The sequence below is a fragment of the Periplaneta americana genome, chromosome 5 (assembly GCF_040183065.1).
Source record: "Periplaneta americana isolate PAMFEO1 chromosome 5, P.americana_PAMFEO1_priV1, whole genome shotgun sequence".
NCBI classification, from domain to species: domain Eukaryota; kingdom Metazoa; phylum Arthropoda; class Insecta; order Blattodea; family Blattidae; genus Periplaneta; species Periplaneta americana.
In genome coordinates this window covers 47937085-47964960 of record NC_091121.1, presented here as the reverse complement: position 1 = coordinate 47964960, position 27876 = coordinate 47937085, and the positions used below count along the sequence as shown (strand labels likewise).

General features: G+C 35.2%; 1 protein-coding gene across 5 annotated transcripts in view; it reads right to left on the bottom strand.

The window, feature by feature from the left end:
* Nox (NADPH oxidase) overlaps positions 1-27876 on the bottom strand; it is an 804684-nt gene that overhangs the window by 657939 nt on the left and 118869 nt on the right. Inside the window, exon 1 of one of the 5 annotated variants that reach the window (XM_069825608.1) lies at positions 20822-20938. The exons of the other annotated variants lie outside the window; for them this stretch is intronic. The gene's annotated coding sequence lies outside the window, so the exon portion shown is untranslated. Of the gene's footprint in view, positions 1-20821; positions 20939-27876 lie in introns of those variants that run through there. 5 annotated transcript variants of the gene reach the window in all.

Below are 27876 nucleotides of genomic sequence, written 5' to 3'. Positions count from 1 at the left end.
TTACTATCATTAACTTATTATTATTATTATTATTATTATTATTATTATTATTATTATTATTACTACTACTAATTGTATATTGTTCCTGTATTTCTGCTATTGTATTGTTATTGTTCTAATACTCGTTGAGTGGAAGAGAAGGCTTCATGGCCTTAAAGGCCCATTCACAATGAAAATTAAACATAACCGTAACATAGGCACAGAAGTTTGCGGCCAGGCTACCAAATGGGATCATTCACAATGATTCACATAAACATTGACATAAACATTACCGTAAGACGTTAACATGAAAGTTTGCGAACTCCAAACTTTCATGCATATGCTTACGTGATTTGCAAACAGAACATAATCGTGGAGCGCTGAAGTATACGACAGAATATGAGGAAATGGCGTCGTTGTTATGTTTCCATGGTTACCAAGTATGTTTGCTGTTATGTTTATGTTCCCATCGTGAATGATCTTGATTTTACCGTAACGTTTACATTCTTAAGTTAACGCTTACGTTATGTTTAATTTTCATTGTGAATGAGCCTTAACTCTACCAGTAGAAATAAATCTACTACCACTACCACTACACTACTACTACTAATGTATTTCTTCACCAAACCCTACTTACCTTTATTACTAACAGTGGGCTTACTTGTCACTAATACATCCCCTCACTAACCTCTATCTAACCTTAACACTAACAGTTTGTTTAATTAACATTATCCTCATTTTTTTTAAGTTCACCGGCCAGAGAACGTTTACCGAAGTTATCTTTGTTTTCCTGTTTTCTTTCATTTGTTTCCTTTTACTTAAACTAATACAAAACAACACCCACGCCCGAGGCGGGACTAGAACCCACAACCCTTTGGATCAAGCGGTAGAGACAGTCCCTGCCTATAGCGCTTGCGCCACCCGGGCCGGATATCTTGTCGCAAACAGTGGCGCTATCTTTCAGTAATATTAAGAACGACTCGGGGAGAGAGAAAAAAAAAAAAACAAATGTCTTCTTGCAACGACGCCACAGATAAACGTCATGCCCATATGTTGGCGACATCGTGTACTTAGTTGCAACTGGCTCTTATCGTAACGGCATGGTTGAAAGCTTTTGCACCTAATTCTCCATTGTAACGGAACACATCATTTGGTCTCAAATTAAGGATTTTTTTTAACTAATTCGAATCATTATGTTAATAACACTGATACAACTCTTATATCCGAAGTTCGTAGGTTCAAATTTGGCAAAGGCGATGGATTTTGAATAACGATGTATTTCTTAGGCTTCCGTCTCGGCAAGGAAGTAAAATTGAGAGTACGGGTGGCAGATTTAGGGCCGGAAGGCTACCTTCTGTCTCTCATAGAGATCAATAGCAAAAAATAACTCTCGACCATTACTCCATACCACTTTGAAATGCGACGGAGTTAAAAGAAATTGTTAATAAGCAAAATAATCTATACTATACGTCAGTGAAGTCAAAGCAAGCGTATCTTTCTGACCTTGAAGTCGTGCGCGGGCAGCAAGCGCTAAGTATGGAAAGAGGAAGGGTTGTGTATATGAATAAGCAACCTGTTGGATTAAGAAAACAGTGGTGCACAAACTTCAAACGGAACGTGAAATTTTATGTCGTTATTTTTATATGGCTTCCTTCTGTTTAATATTATCTATATTGTCTGTAAAACAAAAGTACTAACACTGATTTCTTAATATTGCACTTGTGTTTTAAATCTTAATAACATAATAAAGAGTTAAGAAGGAATATTCACTTAAATTCCATAGTAGTATAATATTATACTGTATTAAGTGGATGAAACACATCATTCATAAAGAAAGTGATATTCCAAAGAAAGAGATTGAGTATGACATGATAAGTTGGAATTTATATTGATGGTATCTTTAGCCTTACAAAAGTAATCAATTAACTAATCAAAACAATATTACAGTACAAAGCAAAGTTAACTAGGTACTGTATCTGTTTTAAGTGTAACTAATATTACATAACAAAACTCTTATCGCATTATGCTTTTAAGGTGATATTTGTGAGCAACTTCCTATCATCAGAATATTAAATTATTTTCTCGAAATCTGCTGAAGCTATAGAGCTGACATTTTTACAACACATGGGCACGTATCTTTTGCTTATGATGTAACAGTAGTTGCTTTGTTAATTCATTTCCTTACAAACAATTTCTATGCGAATATTTTTAAACTTTTCAATACACTATCTTCTGTAATACGTATATACGGTATATTAGATTTACGAAAACATTCTGTAAGGCTACTAAATAAATAGGCCTATATCTGAAAATTTCACTTTTCTATACGAAAAGTTAAGAAAATATTTCTTTTGAATAAAAAAATGAAACTTGTGAAAAATGAGCATTAAAATTAAAACTTACATTCTTATAATGCACTTATACTTCTCAGGAAAATCTAAAAATTAACACGGATACAGTTTTAATAAGTTCTCTTCCCTCTATCTATTCAATCAGTGCTGGCCATCCCTGAATATAGCTCGACCAAGCGGTATAAACCACCTCTTTCGTCTGTCTCTTTCCTTTCCGCTGTAAAGCGCTCAGGCTCTCCGGGGCTCTAAAGCGCGCGCTTGCTCCTGTGGGCATCAATTGACATGCCTGCTATACGTTATGCATAAATAGGTGTTTCATGTCGCTGACAAAACCAAAATTATTTCTGAGACTTGAACAACATTAACGAGTCTGTGGTGAAAAGCTTTGTTTGTTATCCTAAAGTAGAGTAAAAGCAGATCTTCAGAATTATTGTAAAGGAGGTCTGCCTTTATGAGAGCTTTTCCCTAAAAATTGACTTGTGCTATAACGTATAACATTATGAACTTGTTTCATAATATACTTTTATAATGCGATCAAAGAGTAATGGAACGGAGAAAAATTCTCTCCGGCGCCGTGATTTGATCCCGGGTTTTCAGCTCTACGTGCTGATGCTTTATCCACTAAGCCATACCGGATACCATCCCGGCGTCGGACAGAATCGTCTCAGATTAAGCTCCAACTCTTGGGTTCTCTCTAGTGGCCGCCCTCTGCACTACGTAATAGATGTCTATGAACGTAGGACCGAAGTCCACACATGTGCTGAGGTGCACTCGTTATGAGTGACTAGTTGGCCGTTCCATTACTCTTTCATCGTATGATGACGCAGAATATCTGCATGAAAATATCATATGTACTTCGGTACATTAAAATAATATACATGGTATGCGTAAATCACTTCGTGATTTAAGACGGCGCTTATTCCGTCGGATCCCGGCCAACTAGTCACTCATAACGAGTGCATCTCAGCACATGTGTGGACTTCGGTCCTACGTTCATAGACATCTATGATGTAGTGCAGAGGGCGGCCACTAGAGGGAACCCAAGAGTTGGAGCTTAATCTGAGACGATTCTGTCCGACGCCGGGATGGTATCCGGTGTGGCTTAGTGGACAAAGCATCAGCACGTAGAGCTGGAAACCCGGGTTCAAATCCCGGTGCCGGAGAGAATTTTTCTCCGTTCCATTACTCTTTCATCGTATGATGACGCAGAATATCTGCATGGAAATATCATATGTACTTCGGTACATTAATATAATATATACTTTTATAATGTTATTTCAAAAGCATTTACTAGTAGGTCTATGCATTTATTTCACTGAAGTACATTGCTAATTACATTACGTATGTTTACTTGTTATGAAAGGAAACAAAATTATTATACTTTTAAAAGCCAAGCAAATATTTAAAGATAAAACATGATTAGCTGCGAAAAACGTTTACGCCATCGTTCTCTCTTTCATTCTACCGCCCTCCTCACATTTATCTCGTGTTTCACCTGCGAATCTATAATTTTGTTTAAACCAGTAACAATAAAAATGAATATAATTAAAAGAAGCTCTCAGGTAAAATTCAGCAGCTGGAGGCAACTCAGAGGTATAAAACGTTAAATATGCTAATTTAGACTCAAGTTATAAAAGGTTTAACAACGTATAACATCCACTTAGGAGTAAAATATTAAAATAAGTCGCTATCAATGGACGCCTTTTATTTGACCTGAACCACTGCCAAATCATACGAGATGAACAGATAAGACATGTTGAATTCCTCCCTGCGATCTTGTTTACGACATCGGTAACTTAGCAACGAGTCAGAGTTAAAACTGATTCACAATAAACCGAGAATGGAAACTACATAACTAGAACGGAAATAATGTTAAAATAATGCATTTAAATGAGAGCATTTACGGAGAATGCATTGGTACGTTAAAGGCAGGTATGAAAGCGATTCTGGTAAATTTATAGTTAATAAAAGTTGTAAACAGCAGTATTTTTTAGAGGTTATTATAATTAATTTAATGATTCTAAACAACAATTTAATTTCTGGTTAATTTGAAAAGTATTTTAGAATAGAAGTATTTATCAGGGGTCATAATCAAACTTTGCCTAATTAAGGAGAGAAGATGGTTTTAATATGATGGAAAACCAGTGAATTAAAAAAAATGTTTAAAATAATCTTTCGAACATCAAACATGCCTATGACATAAAATTTAATACGCAATTTTGGCCTTATTCACCGCAGTAACGTTCTGGTGCACAGGGCTTTTAAAAGGCACTAAACTTCGACCGCAATATAAGTCCATTTTTATTCATGTTTTTGCATTGAAAAAGTTGCATATCTTCCAAACTATGAATGTTATAATCATGTCAAAACATACATATTGTGACAGCGACGTGAGATTCGAACTCACGACCAGCGTCCCGCAAGAGAGCAGATCGCGCGGAGCACTGAGGGACGGCGCGCGGCGGAGAGAAGAGAGGGGGTATATTACGTCAACGCGACGAGGGGAGAGTGCGCGCGTAGCTGCTACTTACGGAGTAAAGGGGGACGGACCTTCCCGAATCTTCTAGAGAAGTCCGTCCGAAGTGGAGATAGCCAGATAATTCGAGAAGTCGTACTTTCCAGAAACTGTGGTGTGAGTATAAATTACGCGCGCAAGTGAACGCGAGGCAGTTTCAGTTGATTAGTCAGCCAGTCAGTGAGTAAGCCAGAGCAAGCAAGCCAGTCTTGTGTACCGGAGTTCGACTCGAGTGTGCGTCCGCAACTGTGTCAGCATCCGAAGGCCTGAGTTCGAGTGCAGTGGATCGCAGTTGGAGGGACCTGAGTTCGAGTGCAGTGGACCGCAGTTGGAGGGACCTGAGTTCGAGTACAGTTAACTGTCCCTGAAGGTCTGTGGTTCGAGATACCGTGAACTCGAGTGACTGAGCTAGAAGAACTGTGAACTGAGAACTGATAGTTCTGATTTGTAAATAGTGCTTTGTAAATATTAGTTAAGATTAATAGTTCATTGCTGTTCGTAATAGTCCAAGTAAATTGTCATTGTCGTCAGTGGAGTGCACTAACGAATACTGTGTTGAGTGAAAATCCTATTGTTGACGAGAGCGTTTAAGGTGATTAAATCGATTAAATGTAGTTCCATAGATCAGTAGTTTCGTGGACGCGTTCAAAAGTCACCAGTGGAATAACGGGTGAGTTTGATTTTGAGGTTAATATTAAGTGAATATAAGTAGTGATACTTCTGCTTTATTTTTAAAAATCTGGTTCAATATTAACTGTATATTTGAATTAAATAAACCGTAAATAACATAATTATGCCCTAAAAAAAGTGAATGGTCTTCATTAATGTTACAGCAAAGTTAATACTAAAAATAGTAAAGCAAAACAATAATCTAATTTCAATACATTCTTTGCATAATATTCTTGTACTGAGAAGGAAATCAAGTTCTCCTTTTCAGCGGGAATGATGGAACTATTCTGTGTGTTTATAATGTCGTTATAAACCTATTTTAGATCAATGTTAGTTATTTTTATAATCTCAAGTCTGCCGTCTCATTTACTCGATTTTTTAACAGTTTGGTAATCTATAGAAAAGAGCAGAAAATGCCTATAGACTGTAGAAAAGAGCAGAAAATTCCCATTCACACAAGTAAGTTATAGAAACGGCATTAAATGAATCTAGGTTCTTTCAGAAAGTTCTTTATGTTCCGCATGAAATTGAAAAGCCCATCAAAATAAAAAAGCTGGCATTCTCTTTTAAACGTTTTTTTTAAACAGTGTCACTCTGTAAGTCAGCAAGCTCTTTTTCTTCCTTCTCGGTAAGAATGCGAATCTCCATGCTGATAAAGGAAATTTGAATCCAGATATTGTTAGAATTAGGAACCGGAAAACAATCTATAAGTTCATCTTCATCCGTATTATGATGACTAGACTTCGTTGAATTGCCACATGCAGCATGCGATCAGGTTGCCGATGTACGGTAGTATAGAGGAGGTGAGCGACCGCCCGGTCTCGTAGTATAAGCAGTTCATGTTAAGAGTTGTGACCTGTCCAAACAGATAGAGCAGCTACAGCTAATGTATAACTAAGTAAGCACTTGTTTTTGCATTACTGTGGTTGGAATAGTCAAAGCTTAACATTTGTTCAGTGCAGACAATAATTCAATCAAACATACTACAATGAGAGTGTTGCTGTTCCAAATAAATGCCCCTGGAATACCCTTACCCCCGCAGCCATTCTTGACCCGTTGGGGAACGTGGTTGGATGCTGTTAATTATTGTGCAAAACATTACGGCAAAATAATGGAGGTAATTGATGCTTTAGATAGCACAGACAGTTCCGCTGTTGCAGCTGTAAAATCATTGCCTTCTGAACAGCTATTGGAAGATAGTTTGGTCATTGATTCTAATTTTACAATCGTGTCCAAAGTATCACCCTGTTAGAATCGTCTAAACTACAATTCTCAGAAGCCCTTAATATAGTGTATAAAGTATCACAAACCGTTATTCAAAATAACAATTCAATAATTTCAGTAAAAATGAAATATAAGTTGAGAAACATTATTGCTAAAAATTGTGCCTATTCACAAATTCGTATTATAAATGATGTACTATCAGGTCACGACAGATATCTGAAGTTGGTGTACTAAAAGTAGTGACTTTCCGTTCTTCAAATATGTACGTATTACATCGTGTGATTTGAACGTACATTTTCCCAAAATAAAAACCGTTTAAGTGACCATCGGAGGAGGTTACTTTGCAGTCACTCAAAATGTACGTAATTCTTCACTGCAATGCACATATTCAAGGATGATGTGAGTATCTTACATTAAATTTTAAGAGTTAATATATCTCACTACAAAATAATTGTGTATTTACATGGTGAGATAATTCCTACTTCAATGGTCATTCATTATATTTCTTGAATGAAGGATACAGGTTTTATTGTAACTGCAGTATACTACTCAGTGTTTACATTAGACTCATACTCCATCCTTTGCACGTCCCCTTCTCATACAGTCAATACGGCGTGCGCAGTAAACCTTGCGATTCTCGTGGCAATTCCACGAAGTCTAATGATAACGTATAAGCCTGCGATTCCTTGCATACAAAACTTATAAAATGTGATGTGGTCCAGAAAACCATGCCACATGTATCCAAAATTATTCTACTGTTTCTTGTTTCTATCAATAGAGAACAAAATTCTGAACATAAATAAGTTTATCCTTGTAGCTGCAAAATTACATTTCAAAGACTAATATAAGTTTTCTTTTTACCAATTTATACAAAGTTGTTTTCAGGTTTAATGAAACAAAAAGAAAACCTAGGATCATAATATTTTATTATTTTATTCATTTATTAATAGAACTAGCCGTACCCGTGCGCTCCGCATAATTACATAATTAAAATAGGACATTTGATCCAGTGAACATTCATGTTTGATAGAAGGATAAATCGTTTAAAATGTTACTTAATTTAAATTGTATTCAAATAATTAAAATGCGATCATTTTGGTCCAGAGAGCACTCATTTGGTGCAATGACAATCCCTTTAACAGCTTTCTTAATTTTTATTACATGCAACCATAGTTTAATGAACATTGACATCATTTAGATTTAATATGTATACTTTATTTTACTTGCTATATGTTTCCATTGAATTATGGTAATAACTTAATTTTAACCCTTGTTGTTTTCTACGTATTCAGTAAATGGCGCTTGGCCCACTATGGTTCTGAACGATAACGGATGTACTCCGATAAGAAAGTTTTAATTTGTTAGGGGGGCTCTTGAATCTCAGGAGGAACAACTTTAACAACAGCGCAACATAATCTGCTTGGCTCATTACCCAATTTTTTTGCATTGCATTTAATGCATACCTATGTATTTTATGTATTTTAACACAATTCAATTGAGCATAGTTAAAATTTGGATTATAAAATAATGAAATACTAAGCTAACATACTATTACTGCATACTAAATCAATACACTCTCGTTGTTCGTTAATTTTCTTAGATTAGAATGAATGTGTACATAAACATTATTTTAAGAAATACAGGAAACGAATATACAGAATAGCCTATCAAATTTTCTGTGCATAAGAAGCTATTTTAATCTTACCTGTCCTCAATTCACTCAGAAGTTACTGCAATAACATTATAGCATTATGTCCATCTAGAGAAACTACACTTTCCAATGGTGAAATAATAATTAATTATACAAATCGATTAATTTAGCTTCCGATATTACTTCATACAAACACAGGAACATTCTCTGTAGGCTATCTGTCATAGCTTTCGATTGTTGTTGTCCAAGGCCCCTTATAGACCAAGTCATTTGTTTTTGTTTCATTACACGGCCTTAGATGGCAGTTATTTTAATTTTAAAACTCATTTATCTCATTAAATATCAGTCCTATCAAAATTTTTCGAAGAATAAAACTTATCGGAAATGATTTTTAAAGAAACGTTTGTCATGTAACATTTTTCACAAAATTCAATATTAAGCGAGATATTTCGATTTATTTAATTCAGGCCCCCTTATAACCCCCCTTTTAAATAATGTATTTTGAATGCCATATAGCCTAAAATCTAAGTTACAACGAACTTAATTTATATTCCAATTTTCATCGAAATCCTTCAGCCATTATCGCGTGAAAAGGTAACAAACATCCAGACGATCATACAGACAGACAGACAGACAAACATACAAACAAAAATTAAAAAAAAGGCGATTTTCGGTTTCAAGGTGGTTAATTATATATGTTAGGACCAATTATTTTTGGAAAATCGAAAATTACCAGAAAAATTTCAACTACAGATTTATTATTAGTATAGATGATCTGTTTGAATTGCAAATAAAATTTTCATGTGAAAATCCAAAAATCGTTAATATCGACCCAATTTCGTTTTTCAGATGTATTTACCTACTTCCCAAGCGACATACGCTTGGTTTCCTGGGCTGCATCACAAATGTTTGTGGTTATTGTGTTTAAACTTGTCTTTCAATGTTTAATTACTTTAATAAAACAGGAAAGCTTCGACAACAAACAACTGAACAAATCTGTAAGTTATACCAACAAAACCAAAGGTTCCTAACATTATTGTTACATAAAAAATAAAGTAAAAAATCTTCTAAAGGAAAAAAAAATGTCCCTATCCAGAATATTCGCGGACCCCCTGAATAAGCTTCAGAGACCACATTTTAAGAATCACTGTTTTAGGCTATTAGGATACCTTTCTCGGGAATAGAAATATTTGTTATTTTGTTGCATTTGACAAATATCCCTCCATATTTCTCTAAAAGTATCCCTAAAATTCAGTCTTAAAATGTAATTATTTATCTTAAAATTTTGAAAGCAAATTATGCTCCAAACATTTTAAAGAATATGAGTTTAAGAGTAAAATATCAAAGAGACTTTGAATTTATGTTTAAAAAATAACTGAATTACTCTGCACTGTATTTTTTTTTCAAAATTTTAGACTCCTTTTTTTTTAAAAAAACTAATCTCTAATTTAAATTATTACAACAGCGTTCTTGTTTAGTCAACTGTCCGAAGACAGGTTGGGATCTCATAAATGACATCAATATGGCATCACTCATGAGGCAAATAAGCCAGGTTGATATTTCAATATATAAAAACTGAAAAATATGCACAAATTAAGGAATAACTTCGAACTATACTCTCTTCTCCCTTTAAGCAGTTCTGAACGGAAAACTAATTAACTTATTGCAAATTTGAGCTAGTTTCTGTTGCATCTAAAATCTGCTTTTGAGGTCATTGGAACTTATTTTGAAATTACGTGTTGTCTGTTACAAAATTAATCCTGTAACATAAAGAAATAAAAGAAGAAAATAAAAGAAACAGGACGCCTAAAACTTCCGTTTTGAATGGATCTCATCTGACAATCTGTACAGTTGTCTACATAATTATGAGTCGCCTAGAATCACACTGAACTTTGTCGAAAAATCTGATATCTCAGAAAAGACAAAAAACTAGTGCAGTTGGCTCCACACGGCGATTTTACTACTAGAGTTAAGGCACATAAATTCCAGTTTCACTCCAAACTCCAGCAGTTTATTACATCCTCTGCAAAATTATTCAATGAAACATACCTTAATCACATATTTCATAATTTGGAGAAATGCAGTTTGATCCTAGGCGACACATATCGTGCCCATAAAGGGATATCTTTGGTTTTAACTAGTGTTGTGGGATTTAATCGATTAATCTAGCGGATTAATCGTTCAATTTCTATTGTAAGATTAATCAATCAAAAATATTTAATCGAATAATCGAGTCGATTAAGATTAATTAGTTATAGTTGATATTAATTATTATTTTGTTAATTGAAACTCATACTAAAAATTGAGACAATATTTCTTACTCGGAAATTGCTTACTTAAAAGCACAATAGTACCATTATTTTCTAACTGTAAACCAAGTAGTGTAGAAAAAATCTTTGCACAAACACTTCAGAAAGAGATGGAGATATGAGGACAGTTACCTAGTCTACCTCTATTGAAAGTTGAGACACAATGCGAAACCCTTATTAAGTTTTATGGTTCTCTAAGAAAACTTTCACTTGTCATATTATCTTCCTAGCATATGAAATACATACTTTTCTGGGATTCCTTATAAAATATCCATGTCTACACTGTGTGCAAGTGAGAGCGTAACTATCTACTTCTTTTTCTAAATTCTGGTAATTCGAATTACAATAAAGGCTAGTCTTCTGTTTCGACCGTTGTACTTTTGCAGATACTTGCAGTTTCTGTATTGAGTTTGTACGTGCCAGTTGTGTGTTCAGTTTGATAATGAAGAGAAATTAGTTTTCTGTGGTCTTTGAAAAGTGTAAACGCCATTACGTCATGAGAATTTGAGAAGTAAACTCGGTGAAACGTTTGGATTTAAATTGAACTGTCGTGGAGAAGTGCTTGACGAAAAAAAAGTTTTTACGTGTTTAGTGATGCAGGAAACATTGTTACTAAACGTAGAGTGGCACTTAATTCGGAGCATGTGAATGCACTCACATGTTTAAAATCATGGATGAAGCAGTATTAACTAGGTGAGTCTTCATACTTTTTGTTATTTATGTTTGTCTCAAAAATTCCAGCAGACATTGACACAATAAATTATAAGCCTCATAATAAATATGTTACTAAGTAAGTAAAATAGTTGTTTTGTAATATAACGGTACAATATTTAATACTTATGCTTATCACCGAACACAAGTTAAATTTAACAATAACTGTGCATTAGAATAGCCTATATTAAAACATTTTTTCAACTCGATCAAAACTCGATTAATCGATTAAATTAAAATTATACTTACTGGCTTTTAAAGAACCCGGAGGTTCATTGCCGCCCTCACATTAACCCGCCATTGGTCCCTATTCTGAGCAAGATTAATCCATTCTCTGTCATCATATCCCACCTCCCTCAAATCAATTTTAATATTATCTTCCCACCTACGTCTCGGCCTCCCTAAAGGTATTTTTCCCTCCGGCCTCCCAACTAACACTCTATATCCATTTCTGTTCGCCCATACGTGCTACATGTCATGCCCATCTCAAACGTCTGGATTTAACGTTTCTAATTATGTCAGGTGAAGAATACAATGCGTGCAGTTCTGTGTTGTGTAACTTTCTCCATTCTCCTGTAACTTCATCCTTCTTAGACCCAAATACTTTCCTAAGCACCTTATTCTCAAACACCCTTAACCTATGTTCCTCTCTCAAAGTGAGAGTCCAAGTTTCACAGCCATACAGAACAGCCGGTAATATAACTGTTTTATAAAATCTAACTTTCAGATTTTTTGACAGCAGACTGGATGATAAAGTCTTCTCAACCGAATAATAACAGGCACTTCCCATATTTGTTCTGTGTTCAATTTCCTCCCGAGTATCCTTTATATTTGTTACTGTTGCTCCAAGATATTTGAACTTCTCCACCTCTTCAAAAGATAAATTTCCAATTTTTATATTTCCATTTCGTACAATATTCTCATCACGATACATAATGACATACTTTGTATTTTCGGGATTTACTTCCAAAACTATCTCTTTACTTGCTTCCAGTAAAATTCTCGTGTTTTTCCCTAATCAAATTCAAATACAGAGTGATTTATGTAGAACTGACACATTTCTTTCTTTAATTATTCCGTTGGAAATTCATTCAATGACCCAATTTTAGCACCAAATTAAGCAGAATGTTCTGGAATTTCGATTCCTTGTCACTAGATGCGCAGATGTTTATGTTTTATTCCTATTGTTGGCAGCACTAGATGCGCAGATGTTTATGTTTTATTCCTATTGTTGGCAGCTGTTTTCGACATTTTGTGTCAACGTGAAAATGCAGTCCACATTAAATCAACGACTCTCCCTTGTGAAGAAATACTGGATTACGAATTCAATTACAGCTACTCAAAGGGCATACCAGAGAGAATTTGTTGTTCGCAATCCTCCCAAAAGAAACACAATACTGGGACTGGTAAACAAATTGGAAACAACTGGATCTCTGGTGAGTGAAAAGGGCAAGCATCGTTCATCTAGGCTTCCCACGGTCGTTGTTGACGTAAGAGCACGACTGGAGCAGTCACCCAAAAAATCATTAAGGCGTTTGTCGCAGGAGACAGGGTACACCTACTCAATGTGTCAGAGAGCTGCGAAAAGTGCAGGCCTAAAACCAAGTTTCTTTGACGACCGAATAATTTCCAGGAACCTGTGGGCACCGAGATCTCCGGATTTGACAACGCCGGACTTCTTTCTATGGGGTTACTTAAAAGACAGGGTTTACGCCACACGTCCCCAGACATTGGACGATCTGAATCACAACATCACACAGGAGATTCAAGCTATTGACAACAGAGTCCTCCAACGAGTGGCCATTAACATGGAACGACGTGTTGAGTTGTGCCTTATGCAGGATGGAGGACATTTTCAACATTTGCTATACGGGTAAATAATCTCCGAAAATTCCTCTACATTTTAGGTATAATAAGTTGTCGCTAGCACAATTCGTTTTGAAACAAATAATGAAAGAAATGTGTCAGTTGTATATAAATCACTCTGTAGTTACTTTATTAAATATTTTGACCGATCGACAGCACTAGTTTTTAACAGTTATCGCCACCGGCATAGCTCAGGCAGTAGCGCGTTTGCCGACTGATCCGGAGTTGCGCTCGGGCGTGGATTCGATTCCCACTTGGGCTCATTACGTGGGTGGGTTTTTTCCGAGATTTTCTTCAACCGTAAAACGAATGTCAGGTAACCTACAGCGAATTCTCGGGCTCATCTCGTTAAATATACTATCTCACTGTCACCAATTCCATCGACGCTAAATACTAGTAGTTGATGCAGCGTCGTTAAATAACCAAGTGAAAAAAGGTCATCTGTTCAGACATGTATTGCCATCGTACCGAAAACGCAGTGTCAAGTGACCTTATGGAGTGAAGTGTACGAGGGCTTCAATGACGATCCATCCCCGCTACGATGCAAGAACATCTCCAACTCCTCCTCCTGACGTGGATGGAGATGCGCCGACACGAGTGAAAGTGCGGGCAGGCTTGGTCACGTGACCCCCGTGTAATTAACCGGACCAGCAATCACGCGACCTGGTACTAATTGCGAACAGTAATTTACGCCATATACGGTACCGCCTGCACAGCTACCGATACGGCCCCCGCTATTTGTTTCACAATTGCTCTCGGTCTGGATTTATCACTCGTCTATGTTGCTCAGAATAACACAAAGCTTACAGCCAGGGATGGATAAACATTAGAGATGAATAAAACTTACTGTCGCTCGCTGTGTTCGTTGCACTTGTTTTTCGAGTCTCGTCTCGTAACTCCTATGCGCTTCGAGTCTCGCTCACCATTCTCGAAGCAAGCATTTGATCGACGTGGAAAGATTTCGTAACTTTGAATAACATACTGTACATAATTGAAATAAATAACATTAGAGATGCTTCATTGAAGGGTTCAGAGCCACAGTGGGCCGAGCGCCATATATTAAACACGGAGAAAACAAGTGTTAAAATTAAGTGAATACCGTAATTAAATGAAACATATAGCGAGTAATATAAAGTATGCACATTAAAACTAAATGATATTTCAATCTTCATTAAACTATGGTATTAACTTAACTTTAACCCTTGCTTTCTCCGTTTTTAATAAATGGCACTTGGCCCACTATGGTCCTGAACTTTTCAATCGATACAAAAAGACAAAAGAAAACAGTATCACAGTTATCAAAATGTTCAGATATTACCTATGGTTACCTATATAAATTTAAAATATCTAAAATAAATTTGAATTTCTAAGAAACATAAAACATAGCGTTAAATAAAACATTTTATGCTCGACCATGCCGAAATGTACTAATTATACACCCGGTAGCAGTCCTTTAATGCATGTCATTAAAGTACACCTACTCATTAAAGTACAGGTCTTCAGCCAATGATAACTCAGCTTACATGTGTTCAGCCAATGACAAGTCAGCTTTGTACCGTTATAAAACCGCAAGTATCGATTATTCTCGGATATGCAATCGCAAGAGAATTAGCGAAAAGTCACGGAGGCTGGAAATCCAATACTGTCGCAGAAGGTTATGTTCTGTTACTATAATAATTACCGTTAATTGTAAATAGTATTCAAATGAATTCAATTTGTCATCTCGTTTTTCAATGTCGAATTCAATAATCAAGGTTATATTATAATATTATCAAGTTTAACGGGACTACGTCAAGGTCAATGACATTATTGTTCCTCGGAAAAAATCAATACTTTCGCGTCTGCGCACATCTCACAATTCACGACCTAGAACAAGGTCACTTCCGATCTTGTCAGATACCTACAAATAAAATGTATACATCTGAATAATTTCAAGTTAGAAATATGGTCGAGCATAAAAAGTCGTATGAAACTCGCCTATAATGGTAATTAAGAAGCTCGCGCTCATTTCATAAATATCCATACTCGATTCTTAATTACTATCATTATAGGCTCGTTGCATAATGTACTATTGTTTGACTTGAAATTGTATACTTGATCTCAAACATACGCAAAAGAATTTCCTAGTCTTTTAATAAGGGCCTAGGAATTAAATAAAGATTAGGGAACGGATTACTACACTGAAAGTTAGAGACGATGTTTCAAATAGGCTACTTGATTGATAGATTAAAGTTCAGTCTGGTATAAACAACTGTGCTTAACGTTCGAGAGTTCATCACTCCCGAAGTCCCGATGTCTCGGAACGTTTGCTTAAAAGCAGTCAACGATTGATACTGTATGTTTCTCTAATTTCATGTTATATAGTTTCAGTATACTTTATTCTTAGCTATAGGCCTACTGTAGCATAATTGCATAATTTACATTAAAATAAGTCATAAGATTGAATACCATTTTTTTAAATTTACAACAAAAAACTTTAACGGAATAATAATCAGTCAACTGAGTTTCTAGAATGCTTTGTAGAGCGAAATTTCGACATTCTAACGGTTTGCACTGAGCAAGAAATCTTCGACTAAGTTGTGTGTTCTGGGTTAGGTATAACCAAAGATGGAAAAATGTTTCGAAGAAATTCCAAGATAATTACAACATCGCAATAAATAAACCTTCGGAATATTCCTAGAAACCAGACAAAAATTTTACTGGCCGCGACATAAATTTATTGCCGGGTTCCCGAACTAGCATTAGTAATAAAGGAATCGAAGGTCTTTCCAATTTGCAATAAAGTCAAACTCCTCCAATCACGCGAGGCATTGGGGGTACTGGGCAGATATCACGTGGTTGATTTAGTGACCAACGAAGAGAAAAATTGCGAAAGTTAGGACATTTTTTAAAGGTTTATAAGTAAAGTTATGACATCTTCACATGCACTCCTGGGTACATCGGTATCTATAAAAAACGATGAAACACCTGCACAGTATAGGTAAAAATGTTGTCCACAAGTTCATTCTATCTCCAGAAACAAATTATAAGTCTGTTTCTAAGAAAAGCCTTGGAGCAACAGCAGCAGATATAAATGACACTCGGGAGGAAATTAAACGCAGAATAAATATGGCAAATGCCTGCTATTATTCGGTTGAGAAGTCTTTGTCATCCAGTCAGCTTAAAAAAAAAAAGAACCAAGAGTTGGCATTTATAAAGTTATATTACCGGTTTGCCTCTGATTGAGGTTCTGGCTGATATGTACATCTATTATCAGGCAGTACACCTCACTTGAGTATATGTGTCAGAGGAAGAACAATCTTTTGTGTGCATCTGAAGTGTGATTAGTGTAATATGTAGTTAATCGGCGATGTATTCAATGGAGAGGGAAAGGAACTGGTCACCCTACCACATTATCTCCCGGCCTAGTTGCATCATAGCTGGTACCTTATTGGTATCAGTTGTGAAGTCCAGACCTGTCTTCGGACTGTTGACTATCAACATATTACCGGTTGTTTCTGTATGGCTGTGAAACTTGGACTCTCACTTTGAGAGAGGAACAGAGGTTAAGGCGGTTCGAGAATAAGATGCTTAGGAAAATATTTGGGGCTGAGAGAAATACGTAACAGGAGGATGGAGAAAGTTACACAACGCAGAACTGTACGAATTGCATTCTTCACCGGAGCGAATTTTTCTCCTAAAATATTAATTGTAATTAATATTACAGATATTATTCTGTAGGATAAATTAATAAATCTTAATATTCTCATAACTAGCAGTGCATATTCCGTACAGATTACTCTGCACTTAACTGCGGAATCCCGGCCAAACAAGTCACTCAGCTGAGTGCGCCCCTTGTATAATGGCAGTTGACTTGGACATAAAACGTCAACATATATGCCTAACTTGGAGTCAGGCCAAAAGGGAAACACTGAAGGAGGAGAGTTCGATCCGGTGCTGTGGACTGAATTCGGTGTAGCTCAGTGATCAAGAGCGCTTGGTACGTAGAACCAAGGACCCGGGTTCGATCCCCGGCGCCGGAGCGAATTTTTCTCCTAAAATATTGTCAATTAATATTACAGATAATATTCTGTAGGACAAATTAATAAATCTTTAATATTAATAGGAACACTAAATCCAGACGTTTGAGATGGGCATGTAGCATGTATGGGTGAATCCAGAAATGCATATAGTATGTTAGTTAGAAGACCTGAGGGAAAAAAGCATTTGGGGAGACCGAGACGTAGATGGGAGGATAATATTAAAATGGGTTTGAGGAAGGTGAGATATGCTGCTAGAGACTGGATTAATCTTGCTCAGGATAGGGACCAATGGCGAGCTTATTCCAGGGCGGCAATGAACTTCGGATTTTTAAAAGCCATTTGTAAGTAAGTAGGTTTCTAAGGAAAGCTTTTCAAGTCGGAAATTGCTGGCTTTTTTCCCTCTTGTGCAGAGGAGGGACACGAATACTTAACACTGTAGCCTGAGGCTTATTGTGCTTCGCATTCCTATTCTGTGAATGACATTTGTAGCCGAACGGCCGCGCTCTTGTACAAGTACAAAACGCTGCACCATGAATTTAACCTGGGTGGTGGTGGTGGTGGTGGTGGTGGTGGTGGTGGTGGTGGTGATGATGATGATGATGATGATGATGATGATGATGGTGATATGACGAAATGAGTCCGAAGTCAAATGCTGAAATTTACCCAGCAATTCTTTTCCAATTTGTTGAGGGAAAACTATCAGGAAAAAAATCCAAACCAAGTAACTTCATTTAACCAGGATTTGAACCTGAGCCCGCTAGTTCCACGGTCAGACATGCTAACCTTTACCGCAGAGCGGTGAACAGCTGTTAGCTTATGATCTACAACTAGGTTACTACAGCTTGATTTTCTCGAAGTTCAATTATTTGCTTGAGTCACAACAATTCTCTTTTAAATGAATTTTGTTGTGCATATAAATGCCAGTCTACAGTTCATTACGTTAACATTCTGTAATGAGTTCTTCTATATATAAAATTGTAACAAAATATATTAAAATTTTTAGTGAATTTTCACTTTAAAAATCACAATATACAAATAAAAAAAATAATAAGATGTAACCAAAATTGATAATGACTTTAGTAGCACTCTAAACAATATTGTTTAGAGAGAAAATATAGAGTTTCAATACTGTACTTAATATATGCGTTTTTCTTTTTATCTGTTTACTTTTTATTTTTTGTTAATTAAATATTTGCTTTAAAATTTTGTGGAATGCCCCTGACCACCAGTATGTACTCTTTCTGGGGGTGCTAGAGTGATTTTTATGTATAAACAAATAATATGTATCTTTATTCTAGCAATAAAAATTATTATTAAAGTAATTATTATTCAAATTATTGAATTCGTCCAATTTCTTAAAAATTAGAGAAATTCACAAATAATTTTATTTCTTGAGTGTTAATCTAGTAAAAATATATAAATTCGCATAATATCGACAGAAGTTTTGATTGAAATACACAAATTACACAGACTTGCAAGAAAACATTTGCATTGATCCACAAAATAAATCGGCTCAAAAATGTTTTACCATCAACAGTACACTATAAAATCTATTAATGTAAACATTCGTTATGCCGCATTTTGATTCTTGTAACCTTCTATTTATCGCCTTTAGTTTTAAACTCATTTAGATTCAGTTGTATAAAAAATTAACTTAAGATTAAGGCATAAAATTAATTGTTAATTGTATTTAACTGCGAATTTTTAGTTGTATAAATACTAACTTAATAGATTATTTCGTATTGACGGTAAGTTAAATATAACTGACGAATCTTCTCAGGTTAATCATATTAATTTAAATTAACAGAAAATATTTCCGAAAAAAAGGAAAGGATCTAAGTTTCTTCTCATAAGTAAAATGGAGGATTGAGTTTATTTACATAGACTTCTGTTAATTAACCCTTTAATTGACAAAATACCCATAGGATACAACAGGTTAATAGGCTATATGCTATAATTTTAATATAACATAGAAAAAAAAAGATTAAAATTAAAATTGCACAATACTATAATATTTTACAACATATCAAATACGGAAATTGCGATAGTTGTTTGGGATAGTTTATATATTTTTATAAACAGCTTTCCCAATGACGGGCCTAAACATAGTAAACAAACAGATTAGATATTCGAGCAAAATTCTCCCTTTTTAAGAAACAAAGTACAGATGGTATTTTAAAATGGCAAGTGATCCTCTGATAGCGGCAAGGGAAACATCACGAATGAAGTCGTTGTTCAGCTGGAACTGCTTGCAGAAACTGGCAAAGAGGCGAGGTATTGTGCCCCATGCGCCAACCATTAGCCCAACTACTTCAATGGAGGTGAGGTGATATTTCTCCAAATAGAATGGAACTGTGGGCTCATAAATTCTGCATTTTTCTGCGTGGACGTCAGCGGGCTGTTGTTCCTGTGCCTCGAACGTGACTGTCGGGTCGATAATGTAGGCGGATGTAGAGCCTGGTGGAATGGCAAGCATGTCAATTCGCCGACAGGATCCCTCTTGAGAGATGCAGTCCGACAAGGTTTAAAAAACTAGTGTGAGAAACGAAGTTTTGGCCAATTTAAGGGTTAAGTTCCGATTATGGTGAAATAATTTTATACACATTTTAATATTTTTTCAAGGTGAAGTTAAATAACAAGATAATATTTTTATATCCAGGTTCGTCTTTATTCTGATATCTGATGATATTTAACTTCATCGTGCTCCTCGTGCTTCCTACAGCAAGGAAATACGTTCATTGAACTCGATGAGAAAAAATTAAAAGGAGATTTCGGTTTCTCGTATGGGGTTCGTAGCGAGATCGAATATTCAATCATATTCTAATAAAACCTGGTATGAAGAATTAAAACTTTTTGGAATTTTCTAAAACAGATTTAAAATAACTATTACGATAAGCTAACACTAAAATTGAAGTTGGCTTCCTAAAAATGTAATATAAACTATCTTAATGACTTCAGCTGTTAGGGCCACTGTTTGGTATGTATTGTGCTCGATCTCTTCTTCCAAAGTAGAATTCATGAAAACTCGTTTCCACATTATTTTCGAGACTATCTTCGCTAAATTTGGTATTAGAATTAAAGTTCACTAAATTGGCAACATTGTGCATTTCCCTCTATTTCACATACGTCATCAATTATCACTGTACGCGTAGAATATTCCTGCATGCAGTAGAAGCTGAGGATGAGACTGTTGCTTCTTCGGGTAAGGGTTTGACACATAGCCTACACGAAATGTAAATTTAATGTAGAGCAATAATATTGAAATTGGATTAAATACTTCATACGTATTTCTTAAGTTTTGCTACTTTCAATATTAGAGCATTTATGCAAGCATTTTCCACTTTACATGCGGCTGGTCCCACATCGCAAACAATTACCCATTTCCAAGAGAGAATTCTAACTTAAGATCTCAATTTCCTAGAATATTACTATGCCATAACAGTTAAGAACATGATAGCCAGCTATAACTTCACAATACATTGCCTTATTTTATAACACAACGCAACTGAATCGATACTACATACCTGAACAGCCTGCTACAACTTTTTTTTACACAAGTTTACTTCATATAACTTCGTCTGCAGTTTATATCATTGTAAAACACTACATTTAACGTTTCTCCTTTTCCCACACTCACATCACACACAAAAGACAATATTCTGTACGGAAAAACAACGAATTATAGCCAATGAAACGATTACACGCAATTGCCATGTTTATTCGACTGTCATCTGTCTAAAACTAATAGCTCAGAATCGATTGTGTATGTCTGTTTTCGAGGCAAAGAACTTCGATAACTGAAGATGTAAGTTTTATGTTACTTGTCAAGGAGTCGTCTCCCACAGCGTGTTCTTAATAGATGTTACGGATTCTAAACAATAGCACAAAGTCGTTTTGTCAGTTCTCTATTCAGTTCAAGATAGGCTATATAATGCAACAAACCATTTGCTATTTAATTATCCTATGTTATGTCTGAGACCTTTCCAATAAATATAAGTATGGGAAATGTACCTAAGACTTGGTAAAAATACCCAAAATACTAAACGAAAAAAAAAAATAAAAAAAAAAAAAAAAATAATAATAATAATAATAATAATAATAATAATAATAATAATAATAATAATATTGAGAAGGTGATAATATGTGAATCTTTTTTCCACAGGCTCTAATTTGAAAACGGGATTTGAGGAATATGTAGGAATATAGGATTATAGGAATATCATTTTTCCATCTATGTGCAAAGTCATAACATGATTATATCAAGAAATCAGGTATTATGTTTTAGAAAGCCCTTATGCCGCATAATTGTACTTCCAGAAAATAAAGTTATAATATGGGACAGATAAACTGCCTGCGTAAATTCTAAAAATTAAACCTGGAATCAGAAACAGTACTTACAATGCTTAAGACACGAACACTGGTAACACATTAGACATAGAATTCATATGGAAGTCAATTTCTTGATAGTTAGATGATTATGTCAAAAATATGAAGTTCTTCGTTTTCCATAGTTTTGTCCTCGGTACCTATCATGCACTTTTTCAGTACTTTACACACACATATTAGATGGTTATAAGACTCTAGTTTTGTCCTGAACATCCATTTTCCTCACACGAATAATAATGATGTAATATGGGACAATCCTGTCCCATAATACCACAATTCATACCACAATAATAAATTAAATTTTCAAGGACATTTCATTTCCACGATGCTGGACATTACAATTCTATATTTCCTACTTTTTTTACGCATAAACAGAATTCCTCAATCTTAATTTGTTACTACAAAAACTTTTAACATTGGCGTAATTGAACATCATCCCCTCTCATGCACAACTGTCACTCGATGGACTTACTGCATCCCATTGCAAACAAAGACTAACCGAGGAGGAAAATATACTATTTTACGTAACAGATAGCGCCATTAATTTCAGAAAAACAGCTTTACAACCTCGTCCCACATTATCACCTTCTCCTCTAATAATAATAATAATAATAATAATAATAATAATAATAATAATAATATTGCAAGAAAAATACAATACAAAGAAACTGTAAATTTACAAAACTCTAGCACTCCCCTAAAAGAGAGTGTTCTCATGCTCATGGGAGAATTCTATGCGTAATAAATTTATATCCATAAATTACAATAAAATAACATCTCAAAATTAATAATTACTCATAAAAATTGCTCACATACATTTTTAAATTTAAAACTGTTGGAGGTAAATAGAAGTGCGTATTTCTTTATTAATTTCTTATAAATTCTAGGATCGATATTAGTACTATGGCTGAAAGCAGTTGGAGTCGAACTCGGGGCCACCTCATATGCAGTTAGAAAGGTTATTGCGTTAGCAACAGGGAAAGGTAATAATAATAATAATAATAATAATAATAATAATAATAATAATAATAATAATAATAATAATAAAGTTATCATGAAGATAATAGGCCTAATCGTGTTCAGATTACGTCGTATAGGAATAATTATTTTTTACGTGTAATTTTCGAAATCTGAAGAAAGTAACCTTGGAGTGAAGATTTTCAATAATGAAATAAAATACTGTATTGCAGGAGAAACTGAAAAGAACACATTAACTATACAACAGAAAATCGAATTATGTTCCCATAGGCAGAATAAAAATTGGAAGACCGAGAGGTATTTGGAGCAATCAGTGTTATAATACACAGTGTGGACGGAACCGACCATGATGATGATGATGATGATGATGATGACGACGTTGATGCATAAGTTATTCTTTGTTTCATCCTTAATGTTTTATTATTATTATTATTATTATTATTATTATTATTATTATTATTATTATTATTATTATTATTATTATTAGATTATTATTATTATTACTACTACTATTATTCGTATAATTCCTAGCTAAATTATAATTATTAGGCCAATATGGTATTACTATTCTATTATTGTTGTTTAGTCATCTTTCCGAAGACAGGTGTGAACCTCACAAGTTATACCTATAAGGCAACTAGGCTAGGAGATAATAGAGTAGGGTGGCCAGTTCCTTTCCCCCTCCATTGCATACATCGCCGATTAGTTACATATTACATTAGTCATACTTCAGATGCATACAAACAATTGTTCCTTCTCTGACACGTATAACAAAATAATTATAATCATAAATTCAAGATTAATATTTAGAATATTCGGTAACGACTAGCTATGAAATGACTGTAAGTAGGTTTGGTTCAAAACATAGTCAATGAATTACTTTCTTTTCCATAACTTCTCTCATTCAGTCTGCAATAAATTAAATGCATAAAGGCCTAACCTCTCACCTCAAATTTCGGAGATAGGTGTACGAGCACTTCTGTGATCTGCAAATAAATCCACGTGTTGTACAAGGGACAACTTAATTTTGGCTAATCAGAACTTATTGCGTTTGTTGAGGAAGTTTCGAAACACCCTGTGGTTTATAGGCGAGGCCGTAATGAAGAGCTCACGGGCCAGCATAACCCGGACCAGTCCGTTAGAGTTGCGACGACATCTGGGCCTCATGACTGCGATGAGTGTAGCTGCCATAAAACCGTCTCATAGGATGGGCGAGTTGCAAATAATTGAATCCTATCGTTATGAAACGAGCACCGCTTTAAGAGGTGATGCAGGCAATCCGTCCATCCGTTTGAATGCCTGAGTTTTCCTGACTGAACGAGAAATCATATTATTTACTTGTATACTTTAAACGTAATAGCATATTTTATTTATCTATTTATTTATTTATTGTTGTATAGTCAACTGTCCGAAGACAGGTCTGAACCTTATAAGTGAAACCAAGAAGGCACCACTTATTAGGCAAGTAGGCAGGAGATAATGGAGCCAGTTTTTTAGTAGGTTATTTTACGACGCTGTATCAACATCCCAGGTTATTTAGCGTCTGAAAGAGATGAAGATGATAATGCCGGTGAAATAAGTACGGGTCCACACCTGTGGAGTAACTGTCAGTGCGTCTGGCAGCGAAACCAGGTGGCCCGGGTTCGAATTCCGGTCGGGGCAAGTTACCTGGTTGAGGTTTTTTCCGGGGTTTTCCCTCAACCCAATACGAGCAAATGCTGGGTAACTTTCGGTGGTGGACCCCGGATTCATTTCACCGGCATTATCACCATCATTTCATTCAGACACTAAATAACCTAGATGTTGATACAGCGTCGTAAAATAACCTAATAAAATAAATTAAAAAAATAAGTACGGGGTCCAGCGCCGATAGTTACCCAGCATTTGCTCAAATTGGGTTGAGGGAAAACCCCGAAAAAACCTCAACCAGGCACAGGTGTAGACCGCCAGTTTCTTTCCCCCTCATTTATTTATTTATTTATTTATTTATTTATTTATTTATTTATTTATTTATTTATTTATTTATTTATTTATTTACAATTTTAAATCCAGGATACAAAAACAAATGTTGACAACCATTTTTTAATATTAAAATTTTTGTCAACAATATTTAGATTTTGTTAAATTGTTCTTGTTTTCTTATAAAATAATCTAGATTTTTCCTTAAACCTCTTGTAACTGTTCTCTTTATCATATGAATACTATAAGACGGCGCAATAATAAATGTGGTGGATTGATAATTATGTCGCGTGACTAATAGAGGATTTTAATGAAGAAAAGGAGAAATGAGTATTCTGCGAAAAAAATCATGCCCCAAACGCCATATTTGTCCACTAAAAGTTTTCATTTCAAATTGTGTTGTTTAGTCAACTGTTCGAAGACAGGTCTGAACCTCACATGTGATACCAAAAAGGCACCACTTATGAGACAACTAGACCAGGACATAATGGGGTAGAGTGGCCAGTTCCTTTCCCCCTCCACTGCATACATCGCCGACTAGCTACATATTACACTAGTCAGACTTCAGATGCATACAAACAATTGTTCTTCCTCTGACATACATCGTCAAGCGAGATGTACTGCCTGATAATAGATATACATATGAGCCAGAACCTCAATCAGAGGAATCATTTCAAATTAAGAAACATTTAAACACGGGGTCTCAACACGAAAAACAAACAATCTACGCATTGAGCTAACAGTGCGCCATAATGGAGAAATTAATGGGACATAATCCCCCACATCCGGGCGGGTAGTGCAACATTAAAACACAATTAAATGTCCCACGCCTGGATTCTTAGCAGCTCAACGGTTGCCACGATTGGTAGGGCAGCCCGTGTGGTTACAATGCTATTTCTTGTGCACAAAAATCCACTGTTGGTTGTAAACATAGTTCCCTGCCCATTAAACGGGTCCAAGAATTCAGGCTGGCGGCGAAGAATAAATAAGTAGCATTTCGTATGATTTTCTTACATTTTACATGGGAAGAAAAAAAGTCGCTTGACAAGCAACTGCCAGTTATCTAATTACAAGAAATAAAATGTTTTCAAAACCTACAAACACAGTGGAATTGATTTGTGATCCCAGTAAAAAGTTTCATGACTCAAAACAGTTGGCGTCTGTGCAAGCAAAAAAGGAACGGCCAACTGAACGATGTAATGTTGTAAGGACTCCTACACTGAGTCCAGAGGAATAAAATTTTTATAGGGTTTAGTTTCGTATCTGATGGAGAGATTACAATATACAATGATCATACATAACTCTAAATGTGTACGTGTGTGGATGTTTGTATGTATTGCTTGCTGAAACTTTTATGAGTGCATACAACACAAAAATCCATCCAAATCTTTATAGACATGGTCAATTTTCAGTAAGAAGTATCGTGCCAATAATTCCCTAAATATACGAATGAAATATAAAATAACAGTTTGGCAGTATTTAATGATAACTAATTAGTAAAATTTGAATACTAACAACTGCTAATTCCACAATTTGGGACATCTGGCCGACATCTATGGCTGACCACTAGGATCCAGAATACAAAGCAGAGGTTAAATTAAAAATAAAATACAATATGATTTGCGGAGAGAATTCGGAACAATGATAAATTTAAAGTATAATTTGATTTCGGAGAAACATGAGTGTAAGTACATTGAAGAGTAATGAAATGAAGTAAAAAAAAGTATTACGAAGTGTTATACAAGTGATTATGTAAAATGGATAATGAATCTCTCAATACCATTAGACAAATTTCGTTAATGTCCTCATTAGAAAATTTAAGAGAAAGGAGAATGGTTTTGGTTAACTTAAATGAAGTTCCCCTAGCGCCAAAAAGAAGTCCTTTCACTTTCCATATATTAATATTCCTTCTGTATCTCTCACTGAAGTGAGGAATACATGGATTGTAAATAGACTTCTTTTCATCGTTAACGTTAATTTTCTTCAATATATTTTGAATATGTAATGTCATCATGAGAAGAAAAAAACTTGCTGGAACCAAACAAAAAAATCTTTCCGTCAATACGACTAAAAAAATAAAACAAAATAAATACACTAAATTTATTTAGTTATTAACTAATTATTTATTTATTTGTTTCTTATTTATTGCTTATTTATTCACTTATTCACCAGTACGTTCTCTCCCTGGTCGCTCATCAGGCACAACCCACTGTAGGCACTGCAGTGAGTATGAAGCTTTACCACATGTGCTTGGGAGTTCCCCCACAGGGAGAAGTACTCAGAATAAAACGTTACAACACCATATGTCCTATGATCGCAGATGCACTTCGATCCAAAAATCTAGACGTTTACGAGGAAGTTCATTGTATTGCTGATGGTGGGAGCAATCGTAGGATCGATATCATAGCTATAAATAGGAATAAACAGACAGCCGAAATAATTGATCCTACGATCAGGTTTGAAATCTCAGCCACTCAACCATATGAAGTCAACGAAGAGAAAAAGAAAATCTACGAGCCCACGATTCAGTACCTATCAGCGAAATACAACATTGAAAAAAAAAAAAAAAAAAAAAAAATCACAGTACCGGTCTCTTCTTCGGAGCGAGAGGCACCACTGTGAAAACCTTTGTAAAGTGGAGGGAAAAATACACGCTGAAGAGAGATCTTCAAGATGCCATCGTCAACACCATAATAAAAATTTCTGTAGCAATATTTCGCCAGCATCTTTATGGTGTACACTCAATTTAAATTGTACTAGGTTCTATTTTTTATGTCTTAATAATCTTTTGTTTGAAACCTGTTTATATAATTTTTCATTTTAAAATGTATTGTGAGCTATTCTGTGTCGCAGGGCAAACCCAAAATATTGGGTCAGACCAATAAATTAAATATTTATTATTTATTACTCGTTCGGTCACTCGTTTATTGATTGATTCATTTTTATTTGTTTATTTTTGTTAATTCATTCATTCAATCTACCTACCTACCTACCTACCTATCCATCTACCTATCCATCTATCTATCTATCTACGAGGGGGATCCAGGAAATAACGACCGTTCGCGCATACCCGCCGCGCAGCTGACTCCCCTTCCTTGTTTGAAGGTCAACTGGCTTCCTTAACATGTCTTCTCATAATGTTGTGAGTACTGGTTGCAACAAGTCGCCATTGTGCATTTTGTGTTACTTCAAAATGAACGACGTGATTGATAATCCCGCCGACTGTGAGGTGAGGAGTGTGATTCGTTTTTGAATG